Raw genomic sequence first — 14,530 nt, 5'->3', positions numbered from 1 at the left:
CAAGGGAGCTAGGTGCCCACAGAGGGAGAGCAAGTGCATAGAGGTGGGGGGAAGGGGAAGTGATGAAATAAATAATGAAGGAACAGAAACAGGAGACAGAAGAAAGACAACCTGGAGAGAGTTCCGGGGGTCAACGCCCTCGCGGCCCGGTCTGTGACCAGGTCTCATGGTGGATCAGGGCCTGATCAACCAGGCTGTTACTGCTGGCCGCACGTAATCCAACGTTCGAGCCACAACCCGGCTGGTCAGGTACCGACTTTAGGTGCCTGTCTAGTGCCTGCTTGAAGACAGCCAGGGGTCTATTGTGCCTGCTGGAAGACAGCCAGGGGTTTATTGTGCCTGCTTGAAGACAGCCAGGGGTCTATTGTGCCTGTTCGAAGACAGCTAGAGGTCTATTGTGCCTGCTTGAAGACAGCCAGGGGTCTATTGGTAATCCCCCTGATATATGCTGAGAGACAGTTGAAGTCTTGGGCCCCTGACACTTATTGTGGTGTCTCTTATCGTGCTAGTGACACCCCTGCTTTTCACTGGGGGGATGTTGCATCGTCTGCCGAGTCTTTTGCTTTCGTAGTGAGTGATTTTCGTGTGCAAGTTTGGTACTAGTCCCTCTAGGATTTTCCAGATGTATATAATCATGTATCACTCCCTCCTGCGTTCCAGGGAGTACAGGTTTAGAAACTTCAAGCGTTCCCTGTAATTTAGGTGTATTATCGCAGTTATGTGTGCCGTGAAGGTTCTCTGTACATTTTCTAGGTTAGCAATTTCACCTGCCCTGAAAGGTTCTGTTAGTGTGCAGCAATATTCCAGCCTAGATAGAACAAGCAACCTGAAGAGTGTCATCATGGGCTTTGCATCCCTGATTTTGAAGGTTCTCATTATCCATCCTCTCATTTTTCTAGCAGATGCGACTGATACACTCTTATGATCCTTGAAGTTGAGATCCTCTGATATGATCACCCCTAGGTCTTTGACATTAGTTTTTCGCTCTATTGTGTGGTTGGAATTTGTTTTATACTCTGATGAAGTTTTAATTCCCTCACGTTTTCCATATCGGAGATTGGAGATTAGATTTAGATTAGATTTTTGCCACCGAAGTGGTTAGTTTATTGTGCACCCCATATCCATCCTGTAGAGTCTAGACGGTAGCGCAAGAGCATATGGATACACAAAAGGCCTAGGAACTAGGCCCCAAAGGGTTAACAGGAATGCATATGGATTTATATCTACATATCTATAGTTCACTTATCTGTTACAGGCAAATTTAGGAAATTTGCTTAGTATATCTGGTATCTTATTTTCATTAATAAGATATCTTGACATGTCACATAGGTTATTATACTGTCTATCTCTGTATTCCTCAATAGGTGGACAATTAAGCACATAGTGTTCAAGACAGTGACCATGTGCCTGATCACATAATTTGTATATAGTTTGATCATCATCTGTGTGTCTCCCAAACTGCCAGAAGTACTTCTAACCAAGCCTAAGCCTGGCCACTACAACATCAGTCAGTCTGTTCACATTGCAAGTTGCTCCATAAACATACTTATCTATGTTCATGTTATTATAGTGGGTTATAGATTATTTACTTCTCTCCTAATATTATTCCTAATGCTAGACACAGATATACCAAAGTTATATTCTGCATTCTCCTTCTGGGTACACTTCTTGGCTAACATATCAACTTTATCATTAAAGAGTAATCCAGTGTGTGATGGGATCCATAGTAATTGTACATTAATTCCTTTGTCCCTGATTTTTGAGTATCTTTTCCATATCGGAGTAATTGGAATTTCTCATCATTGAACTTTATATTGTTTTCTGCGGCCCGTTTAAAGATTTGGTTGATGTCCGCCTTGAGTCTTGCAGTATCTTCAATGGAGGACACTGTCATGCAAATTCGGGTGTCATCTGCAAAGGAAGATACGGTGTTGTGGCTGACATCCTTGTCTATGTCCGATATGAGGATGAGGAACAAGCTGGGGGCGAATACTGTGCCTTGTGGAACAGAGCTTTTCACCGTAGCCGCCTCAGACTTTACTCTGTTGACTACTACTATTTGTGTTCTATCTGTTAGGAAATTATAGATCCATCTACCGACTATTCCTGTTATTCCTTTATCACGTATTTTGTGCGCTATTACATCATGGTCACACTTGTCGAAGGCTTTTGCAAAACTGTGTATATTACATTTGCATTCTGTTTGTCTTCTAGGGCATCCAAACCCTTGTCGTAGTGGTCCAGTAGTTGGGACAGACAGAAGCGAACCTGCTCTAAACCCATGTTGCCCTGGGTTGTGTAACTAATGGGTATCTAGATGGGTGGTGATCTTGCTTCTTAGAACCCTTTCAAAGATTTTTATGATATGGGACGTCAGCGCAATTGGTCTGTAGTTCTTTACTATTGTTTTACTGCCCCCTTTGTGGAGTGGGGCTATGTCTGTTGTTTTTAATAACTATGGGACGACCCTTGTGTCCATGCTCCCTCTCCACAGGATGTTAAAAGCATGTGATAGAGGCTTCTTGCAGTTCTTGATGAACACAGAGTTCCATGAGCCTGGGCCTGGGGCAGAGTGCATGGGCATGTCATTTATCGACTATTCGAAGTCATTTGGCGTCAGGATAATATCAGATAGGTGTGTGTCTACCAAATTCTGTCTCTCATAAAAAAATCATCTAGGCCTTCGACTCTCAGTCTGGTTAGTGTCATATTGGAACTTGAATAGCTCACTCATTTCCTTGCTGTCATCTGTGTAGGACCCATCCCATTTAAGTAGGGGCCCAATACTGGATGTTGTTCTAGACTTTGATTTGGCATAAGAAAAGAAATACTTTGGGTTTATTCCAATTTCATATATGGCTTTTAGTTCTCGCGTTTCTTGACTCCTGTAAGATTCCTTTAGCTTTGGTTCGATGTGTGCTATTTCTCTGATCAGTGTCTCCCTACGTATTGCAGATATATTGGCGGCTTGTAGCCGCTCTATTATTCTTTGCTTTCGTCTATATAGGGAGCGCCTTTCTCTTTCTAGTTTACATCTTCTCCTTATCCTTAAGGGAATATGCCTTAAGCATACCTCAAGGGTCACAGAGTTAATTTGTTCTAGACATATTGTAGGATCCGTGTTGCTTAGTCTATCTTCCCAGTTTATATCATTTAGGACTTGGTTTACTTGATCCCACCTAATGTTTTTGTTATTAAAATTGAATTTGGAGAGGGCTCCCTCGTGACTGATTTGCATTTCGGGCAAACTTAAAATTAACTTAAGATTAATAAGGCAATAACAGTTCATATGGTCATTAGATGAGTTACAGTAAGTACAAAAGAAATGGGTATTATTAGGTAATGCTATATGGCTTTAAAACGTCTAGTAGAGAAATTCAGTAGAGAATAATTACACTATTGAATTAGTTTATAAAAATTACAATATTAAATAGAACAAATTAAGACAATTTACAATATGATGTATTACAATTTAGTACTATTTAAAACAATGAAATTTAAACATCCTAATTTTGAAGTAATGTGTAAATGGTTGAGCAATCCTCAGCACAATATGAAGTAATGAAACTGAAACTATTTAAGTTGAGCAGTCTTTAATTATTTAGAAGTTTTTTGAGTAGCATTTTGAGTAACTTTCAGGTATTAAGTACGGTTTGTCTGGGAAATTTCGGGTGATGAGGAGATTTCTAAGTAGGGCCTTAAACTGATTTACAGGCAGGGGTCCTATAGTGTGTTCTGGCAATGAATTCCAGATCTTCGGGCCCTTCACGTGCATAGAATTTTTGTATAGGGAGAGATGGACACGAGGGATATCGAAGAGTGATTTGTGTCTCGTATTATGGCTGTGTGTTCTGTTATAGTTATCAAGGAGGAGTTTGAGAGGAGGGTTTATATTTGAGTGTAGTGTTCTGTGTATGTAGTAGGCACAATAATAAGTGTGGATGTTTTGTATATTAAGTAAGTTAAGACTTAAAAAGTTGTGGAGTGTATTGTCTAATGCAGGAGTTAGTAATCAATCGCACTGCAGTTTTTTGTTGGGTTATTACAGGTTTAAGGTGATTTGCTATGGTTGAGCCCCATGCACAAATACCATCGGTGAGGTAAGGGTAAATAAGAGAGTGGTACAGAGAAAGAAGAGCTGATTGGGTTACATACTACCGTATCTTTGAAAGGATGCCTACTGTTTTGGAGACTTTCCTGGAAATTTGTTGTATGTGTGTCTGAAATTTGAGACTGCAATCTAGGTGGAGACCTAGAAATTTGCCCTCTGTCTGTCTAGAAATGGGTGAACCATTTATCGCTATGTTTAGCTGTACATTTGAAGTACTGTTCCCAAAAGCACGAAGTAGGTTTTGTCTATATTGAGAGTAAGTTAGTTGGCAGTCATCCAAGTAGATATTTTTTAGAAGTTCGGCATTTACTGTGTGTTTGGCAGGTTAAATCACCACCATCAGATGTAGACCAAACGAAATGCAAACTTTGCCAGATGCACTATTGTCACACCTTGCGTCATTATGTACTGGAGTGCGATAAAAATTAATGTAAATAAAGTATTACCACGTGTATGTGTGTGTGTGTACTCACCTAATTGAGGTTGCAGGGGTCGAGACTCAGCTCCTGGCCCCGCCTCTTCACTGATCGCTACTAGGTCCTCTCTCTGCTCCCTGAGCTTTGTCATACCTCGTCTTAAAGCTATGTATGGTTCCTGCCTCCACTACATCACTTGCTAGGCTATTCCACTTCCTGACGACTCTGTGACTGAAGAAATACTTCCTAACATCCCTGTGACTCATCTGAGTCCTCAGCTTCCAATTTTGACCTCTTGTTTCTGTGTCCCCTCTCTGGAACATTCTGTCTCTGTCCACCTTATCCATTCCACGCAGTATTTTGTATGTCGTTATCATGTCTTCCCTAACCCTCCTGTCCTCCAGTGTCGTCAGGCCGATTTCCCTCAACCTTTCTTCGTAGGACATTCTCATGAGCTCCGGAACTAGCCTTGTTGCAAACCTTTGCACTTTCTCTAATTTCTTGACGTGCTTGACTAGGTGTGGGTTCCAAACTGGTGCTGCATACTTCAGTATGGGCCTGACGTACACAGTGTACAGTGTCTTGAACGATTCCTTACTAAGGTATCGGACCGCTATTTTCAGGTTTACCAGGCGCCCATATGCTGCAGCGGTTATCTGGTTGATGTGCTCGGTGTTATGGTCACCCCTAGATCTTTCTCCTTGAGTGAGGTTTGCAGTCTTTGTCCACCTAGCCTATACTCTGTCTGCGGTCTTCTTTGCCCTTCCCCAATCTTTATGATTTTGCATTTAGAGGGGTTGAATTCGAGAAGCCAGTTTCTGGACCACGTGTCCAGCTTGTCCAGGTCTCTTTGTAATCCTGTCTGATCCTCATCTGATTTAATTCTCCTCATTAATTTCACATCATCTGCGAACAGGGACACTTCAGAGTCTATCCCTTCCATGTCATTCACATATACCAAAAATAGCACTGGTCCTAGGGCTGACCCCTGTGGGACCCCACTCGTCACAGGCGCCCACTGTGATACCTCATCAGGTACCATGACTCGTTGTTGCCTCCCTGTCAGGTATTCTCTGATGTATTGCAGTGCCCTTCCTGTTATACACGCCTGGTCCTCCAGCTTCTGCACTAATCTCTTGTGAGGAACTGTGTCGAAGGTCTTCCTTCAGTCCAGGAAAATGCAATCAACCCACCCCTCTCTCTCGTGTTCTACTGTTGCTTCATAAAACTTCTGTTACTTCATAAAACTCCAGAAGGTTCGTGACACAGGATTTGCCTTCCATGAATCCGTGCTGGTTGCCATTTATTATCTTGTTCTGTTCCAGGTGCTCCACCACTCTCCTCCTGATATTCTCCACGACTTTGCATACTATACACGTCAGTGACACTGGTCTGTAGTTTAGTGCCTCGTTTCTGTCTCCTTTCTTAAAAATGGGGACTATATTTGCCGTCTTCCATACCTCAGGTAGTTGCCCAGTTTCAAGGGATGTGTTGAAGATTGTGGTTAGTGTGACACACAGCACCTCTGCTCCTTTTCTAAGGACCCACAGGGAGATGTTGTCCGGTGTGTGTGTGTGTGTGTGTGTGTGTGTGTGTGTGTGTGTGTGTGTGTGTGTGTGTGTGTATGTGTGTGTGTGTGTATGTGTGTGTGTGTGTATGCGTGTGTATGCTCAGCTAGTTGTGCTCACCTAGCTGTGGTTGCAGGGGTCGAGTCATAGCTCCTGGCCCCGCCTCTTCACTGGCCAATACTGAGTCACTCTCCCCACACCATGAGCTTTATCATACCTCTGCTTAAAGCTATGAATGGATCCTGCCTCCACTACATTACTTCCCAAACTATTCCACTTCCTGACTACCCTGTGACTAAAGAAATACTTCCTAACATCCAAGTGATTCATCTGTGTCTTCAGTTTCCAGCTGTGTCCCCGTATTGCTGTGTCCCATCTCTGGAACATTCTGTCTCTGTCCACCTTGTCAATTCCTCTCAGTATTTTATATGTCATTATCATGTCCTCCCTATCTCTCCTGTCCTTCAGTGTTGTTAGGTCGATTTCCCTTAACGTCTCCTTGTAGGACATACCCCTTAGCTCTGGGACTAGTCTTGTTGCAAACCTTTGTACTTTCTCTAATTTCTTTACGTGCTTGGCTAGATGTCAGTTCCAAACTGGTGCTGCATACTCCAATATGGGCCTAACGCATACAGTGTACAGGGTCCTGAACGATTCCTTACTGAGGTATCGGAACGCCAGGCGCCCATATGCCACAGCAGTTATTTGGTTAATGTGGGCTTCCGGAGACGTGCTCGGTGTTATACTCACCCCCAGATCTTTCTCCTTGAGTGAGGTCTGCAGTCTTTGGCCACCTAGCCTATACTCTGTCTGCGGTCTTCTTTGCCCTTCCCCGATCTTCATGACTTTGCATCTGGCAGGGTTAAATTCTAGGAGCCAGGTGTGTGTATGTGTGTGTGTGTGATAAGATAAGAGATAAGATTTCGTTCGGATTTTTAACCCCAGAGGGTTAGCCACCCAGGATAACCCAAGAAAGTCAGTGCGTCATCGAGGACTAACTTATTTCCATTGTGGTCCTCAATCTTGTCTCTCAGGATGCGACCCACACCAGTCGACTAACACCCAGGTACCTATTTGCTGCTAGGTGAACAGGACAACAGGTGCAAGGAAACGTGTCGAAATGTTTCCACTCGCCGGGAATCGAACCCGGACCCTCTGAGTGTGAAGCTGGAGCTTTAGCCACCAGGCCACCGGGCCTGGTGGCTAATTTTGGTGTGTGTGTGTGTGTGTGTGTGTGTGTGTGTGTGTGTGTGTGTGTGTGTGTGTGTGTGTGTGTGTGTGTGTGTGTGTGTGTACTCACCTAATTGTGGTTGCAAGGGTCGATACTCGGCTCCTGGCCCCGCCTCTTCACTGACCGCTACTGGGTCCTCCCTCTCCCTGCTCCATGAGCTTTATCATACCTCGTCTTAAAACTATAATAGAGCCTACTAGACTGGATAATACACTAGACCTCATCTTCACTAACAATGATGACCTGATAAGAAATGTCACCATATCAAAAACAATATACTCAGATCACAACATAATTGAGGTTCAGACATGTATGCGTGGAGCCCCAGACCGACATAATGAGACTAGTCACGAGGGAGCATTCACCAAATTCAACTTCAATAACAAAAACATAAAGTGGGACCAAGTAAACCAAGTCCTAACCGATATAAGCTGGGAAGATATACTAAGCAACACAGACCCCAACTTATGCCTAGAACAGATTAACTTGGTGGCACTCGATGTATGCACAAGGCTTATTCCTCTAAGAAAAAGGAGGAGTAGATGTAAAATAGAAAGAGACAGGCGCTCCCTTTACAGGCGACGGAAAAGAATAACAGAGCGGCTAAAAGAGGTCAATATATCTGAAATGCGTAGGGAGACACTGGTCAGAGAAATAGCAAGCATCGAACTTAAGCTAAAGGAATCTTATAGGGGTCAGGAATCGCGGGAAGAACTAAAAGCCATAAATGAAATCGAAAGAAACCCAAAGTATTTCTTCTCCTATGCCAAATCAAAGTCGAGAACAACGTCCAGTACTGGGCCCCTACTTAAACAAGATGGGTCCTACACAGATGACAGCAAGGAAATGAGTGAGCTACTCAAGTCCCAATATGACTCAGTTTTTAGCAAGCAGCTAACAAGACTGAGAGTCGAAGATCAAAATGAATTTTTTATGAGAGAGCCACAAAATTTGGTTAACACAAGCCTATCCGATGTTATCCTGATGCCAAATGACTTCGAACAGGCGATAAATGACATGCCCATGCACTCTGCTCCAGGGCCAGACTCGTGGAACTCCGTGTTCATCAAGAACTGCAAGAAGCCCCTACCACGAGCCTTTTCCATCCTATGGAGAGGGAGCATGGACACGGGGGTCGTCCCACAGTTACTAAAAACAACAGACATAGCCCCACTCCACAAAGGGGGCAGTAAAGCAACAGCAAAGAACTACAGACCGATAGCACTAACATCCCATATCATAAAAATCTTTGAAAGGGTCCTAAGAAGCAAGATCACCACCCATCTAGAAACCCATCAGTTACACAACCCAGGGCAACATGGGTTTAGAACAGGTCGCTTCTGTCTGTCTCAACTATTGGATCACTATGACAAGGTCCTAAATGCACTAGAAGACAAAAAGAATGCAGATGTAATATATACAGACTTTGCAAAAGCCTTCGACAAGTGTGACCATGGCGTAATAGCGCACAAAATGCGTGCTAAAGGAATAACAGGAAAAGTCGGTCGATGGATCTATAATTTCCTCACTAACAGAACACAGAGAGTAGTCGTCAACAGAGTAAATTCCGAGGCAGCTACGGTGAAAAGCTCTGTTCCACAAGGCACAGTACTCGCTCCCATCTTGTTCCTCATCCTCATATCCGACATAGACAAGGATGTCAGCCACAGCACCGTGTCTTCCTTTGCAGATGACACCCGAATCTGCATGACAGTGTCTTCCATTGCAGACACTGCAAGGCTCCAGGCGGACATCAACCGAATCTTTCAGTGGGCTGCAGAAAACAATATGAAGTTCAACGATGAGAAATTTCAATTACTCAGATATGGTAAACACGAGGAAATTAAATCTTCATCAGAGTACAAAACAAATTCTGGCCACAAAATAGAGCGAAACACCAACGTCAAAGACCTGGGAGTGATCATGTCGGAGGATCTCACCTTCAAGGACCATAACATTGTATCAATCGCATCTGCTAGAAAAATGACAGGATGGATAATGAGAACCTTCAAAACTAGGGAGGCCAAGCCCATGATGACACTCTTCAGGTCACTTGTTCTATCTAGGCTGGAATATTGCTGCACACTAACAGCACCTTTCAGGGCAGGTGAAATTGCTGACCTAGAAAATGTACAGAGAACCTTCACGGCGCGCATAACGGAGATAAAACACCTCAATTACTGGGAGCGCTTGAGGTTCCTAAAACTGTATTCCCTGGAATGCAAGCGGGAGAGATACATGATTATATACACCTGGAAAATCCTAGAGGGTCTAGTACCGAACTTGCACACGAAAATCACTCACTACGAAAGCAAAAGACTTGGCAGACGATGCAACATCCCCCTAACATCCCCTGAAAAGCAGGGGTGTCACTAGCACGTTAAGAGACCATACAATAAGTGTCAGGGGCCCGAGACTGTTCAACTGCCTCCCAGCATACATAAGGGGGATTACCAACAGACCCCTGGCAGTCTTCAAGCTGGCACTGGACAAGCACCTAAAGTCGGTTCCTGACCAGCCGGGCTGTGGCTCGTACGTTGGTTTGCGTGCAGCCAGCAGCAACAGCCTGGTTGATCAGGCTCTGATCCACCAGGAGGCCTGGTCACAGACCGGGCCGCGGGGGCGTTGACCCCCAGAACTCTCTCCAGGTAAACTCCAGGTAATATATGGTTCCTGCCTCCACTACATCGCTTGCCAGACTATTCCACTTCCTAACAACTCTGTGGCTGAAGAAATACTTCCTAACATCCTTTTGACTCATCTGAGTCTTCAGCTTCCAATTGTGACCCCTTGCTTCTGTGTCCCACCTCTGGAACATCCTGTCTCTGTCCACCTTGTCTATTCCACGCATTATTTTGTATGTCGTTATCATGTCTTCCCTGACCCTCATGTCCTGTATACTCGTGTGTGTGTGTGTGTACTCACGTATTTGTGTGTGTGCGTGTGTGTGTGACCCAATAATTAATATTTGGACCAGTAACTCATTACAGTTGTGACCGGGTGTGGACGTGTGAATTGCTCATTACTCTATAATTTGTTCATGATTGTAGCCATGTATAAACGTAAGTAAATTTACTTACTTACGTGGTTCATTACGTTTGTAACTTGTGAGTTCATTACCTTTGTACCATGTTCAGCTATCAAAACTCTGGAGTCCAGTCCCTGGACCCATTATGTACCTCTGTAATCTTTTGACTACCGCCCACAGGATGAGTATGGGGTGCATAATAAACTTATTAAACTAACTAGAACAGTGTCTGTTAGTATGGTTGGGTTTGGGTGAGAGAAGACATAAGTAGTGTCATCTGCAAATAAAATGGGTTTAAGGAGATTAGATGCGTTTGGGAGGTCATTGATATAAATGAGAAAGAGAAGTGGGACTCCAACAAGAACAGACTGTGTAGTGGTGTTAGCTCCATTTGTGTATACATACTGGGTTCTGTTGCTAAGATATGATTTTAGGTAATCGAGAGAGTGTGCTCTGATCCCGTAATGTTCGAGTTTTAGATGCAATAGGTCATGGTCAACTGTATCGAGCTTTTCGTAAGTCTATGAAAAGTCCCAGGAAATTTTTTTTTTCGAGTGCAGAATATTTTAGTTCAAGCATCATTAGTACTTTTTTCGGTCTGAGTCCAAACTGACAGGGATTGAGTATGTTGTGGGATAATAAGTAGGGGTAGCCTTGTTTGTGAATTAATTTTTCGAAGATTTTAGATAGGGGCAAGTTTGATAAAGGCCTATAGTTGTTCAATTCAGTTGGATCACCTTTGAGGATCGGGGTAACTCTTGCTGTCTTGAGTATGTATGGGAAGGTGGAAGATTCAATGGATTTGTTAAAAAGAGTTGCAATAATTGGTGGCAACACGTGAGAAGCTTTTTTATACACGAGTGGTAGTAAGTTATTTAGGTCTCCTGTCTTGTTCTTTAGTGTTTTGATGATGAGCGAGATTTCAGTAGGGTTTGTTAGGGCTAAAAATAGAGTATTCGGGTAGTTGCCAGATTTAGATTTAGATTTTGCCACCGAAGTGGCTAGTTTATTGTGCACCCCATATCCATCCTGTGGACGGTAGCGCGAGAGCATATGGATACACAAAAGGCCTAGGAACTAGGCCCCAAAGGGTTAACAGGAATACATTTGGATTTATATCTATATATCTATAGTTCACTTATCTGTTACAAGCAAATTTAGGAAATTTGCTTAGTAGTTGCCAGTAGTTGCCAGTGAGATAGTCTTTTGGTTGAATGTTTGAGTTTGGGATTTTGCTTGCTAGCTTTGTTCCTACGATCGATGATCAGCTTACATTAATAGATTCATGAATATTAGCTAAACAAAAAATATACTGCCCGAATCTGGGCGGTGAAAGAAAAGGGAGCAAGAGTCCCTTAGTAAATAGAAAAAAAAAACTAGAAGTCCTCAAAGCGAATGCCAGACTAAAGTTCCTCTACAGACAGGTACAATGTCTACTTACTGAGGCTCCCAAGACCCTGCGTCTAACTCTTATACAACCATAAAGTTTACTCTTGCTCCTCATGGTACTCTACTTCAACAAAAAAAAAATCTGAAAGATGGACTACAAATCACCTAGAACAAAATGGCGAGGTTCATCCTGGCCCTTGGTCCACTAGAGCATGTAGGTCAGGATGAACTGCAACAACTGGATATGCTGACTATAGAAGACAGAGTAAAACAACTGAGATTAAATCATGTTTATAAAATTGCTCACACGGAGTGTCCGGAATATCTTGTTGCCAAATTTGTCGAGGCGGGGAACCAAAGCAATTATAGTACTAGAAGAAAGGAACACAACGTTGTCGTACCCACAGTAGACGGTAAGGCTTCAAACACCTTTTATTGTACAGCAGTGAAGGAGCGGAACGGACTGTCTGCACATGTCAAAGCCTGTCATGGCAGGAGCCAGTTCAGGAAAAAACCAAAAGGTACCTAATGAATGTACCGACAGAAAGGGAGGAGAGTGACGTCTTGTATACCTAACATAAGTAAGTTTATTCATGTATACACAAATACAGTTACATAGATAATCACACATAGCAACATATGTGTAGAGAAGCTAGGATAATCCAAAAAAGTCAGACAGTGACTTTTATTGGGGTCCTTTTAACACATTATTATTATCCTATAAAGGAGATATCTTATTATTATACAATAAAGGAGATAATATCTTATTATTATACTATAAATTAGATAATATTTTATTGTACTATAAAGAAGATATACTAGGAATAAGGTAAAATGAGTTATTTATATTTACATGTGTCTTAGCCAAAAAAAAAAACAAAAATAAAAAATAATTCTCCTCCCTTTCTGTTGCTACATTCATCAGGCACCCTCGGACTCTCTTCTTGACCTGGCTCATGCTATGACTGGCTTTGACATATGCAGGTGTTTGAAGCCTGGCCACTGACTGTGGGTACTACAAAGTTGTGCTTTTTCCCCCTAGTACTATGGTTGCTATGGTTCCCAACCTTGACAAAACTGGCAGCAAGATATTCTGGACACTGTTTGTGAGCAATATTATAAACTTGATTCCCCTCAAGGAAGGTTCCTTGATGTTGGTGAGGGGCTCTTGATTTAGGGAATTGGATCTGTGCTCCAGTTCCCCAAATTAAGCCTGAATGCCTTCCACATCCCCCCCCCCAGGCGTTGTATAATCCTCTGGGTTTAGCGCTTCCCCTTTGATTATTATAATAATAATATAAACTTGATTTAACTTCAGTTGTTTTACTCTCTCTTCAGTATTGTAATTCATGTACCTATTACTATGATCTGATCCTCTCTTTAATGTTAATGTAAATAACTCAGTTTACCTTATTCCCAATATATCTCCTTTTACTGTAGCTGTTTTTCACATAGTTGAGTTACTTAGCTGTTTTAACTTTTAAGGTTTAAACAAGATATTACAAGAACCCCAGTGGAAATAAGTCACTGTGTCTGACTTTTTGGGTTATCCTAGGTTATCTACACATATGCTGCTATGTATGATAATTTATCTAACTGTATTTATATGTACCTGTACCTTAATAAACTTACAAACAGACCAGGTGAAACACCCACACCAGGCACCAGCAGAGCGACGCTCATGTCACCTGAGTTTGGTAACCGGCTTTCCACCAAAACCGTTAAAAATATATCCGCCGAGCCGAAAAATTAAGCTGGCTAAAATTAAGCTGATGACAATGACAATGTTAATTTCCTTGTATAGCTTACAATGTGTGGTTTACATGTTATAAAGTATTAATTACAAAGGCCACTAGCATGCCTAGGCATTTCGAGCAGACTAATACTAATTTTTACTCTATATTGATATAGGTTATGGAGCAGTACATTTGAACATACAATATTAGATACATACATAATTAGATATATAATTAGATACATACATAATTACATATTTATTAGATACATACATAATTTGATTTATAATAGTGAGGTAGTATAAACATATAACAACATTATAAATGGTAAATTTAGTAATGGTGTGGAAAATACTGTATATTTTCCAGAAATACAGTAATTTATAGGTAAATAGATGCCCTATATATTGTATTTAATAAAAGTGTATTTTTATTTTTAAAAAGAGGAGAGTTGCCATTTTGTTTGAATTGAATAACACGTTGTGAATAATGGGAAGAATTTTTCGTGCTCTAGAGATTAAAACTGGGCTGACACCTCTCAAATAGGAGGCGAAATTGTTGGATGTGCATTCCTGCATAATTTGAGTATCAGGCGACAGGACAGGACAACTCCAGGAACCTCAGATAAGCTGTCTAAATTATGTTTAATTTCTGGTCAATAAATTTTTCATAAGTGTAGGCAAAAGGGGAGGTCCTGTACATGACACATTAATCTCCAGTCAAATTGGTGAGTGATATTAAGATATATTTTCCTTCTGTTATGTAATTGTGTATATATATAACCATTTATTATTTTTAATATACAGTCCACAAAATTTATATATTTACCAGTATTCCTGGTTATACATATTTCATTGGTAATTAATAGGTCCAGAGCAACTTGTGGATATGACAGTGGTAGGTATCGAAGGGGGACATTTTTGCGACCTAGGTGTCCCAAATTCCTACTTGTCTAACTGATAAATAATAATTATCTTTGTTCATTTACTGTTATGTAAATAATGATACATCCAAGTAAATGCAATTTTCCACAAATGGGATTGTATTTGTT

Source organism: Cherax quadricarinatus, chromosome 59 (genome assembly GCF_038502225.1).
Source record: "Cherax quadricarinatus isolate ZL_2023a chromosome 59, ASM3850222v1, whole genome shotgun sequence".
In the NCBI taxonomy this organism is placed as follows: domain Eukaryota; kingdom Metazoa; phylum Arthropoda; class Malacostraca; order Decapoda; family Parastacidae; genus Cherax; species Cherax quadricarinatus.
The sequence above is the reverse complement of the archived record's forward strand: the minus strand, read 5'-3'. Positions refer to the sequence as shown.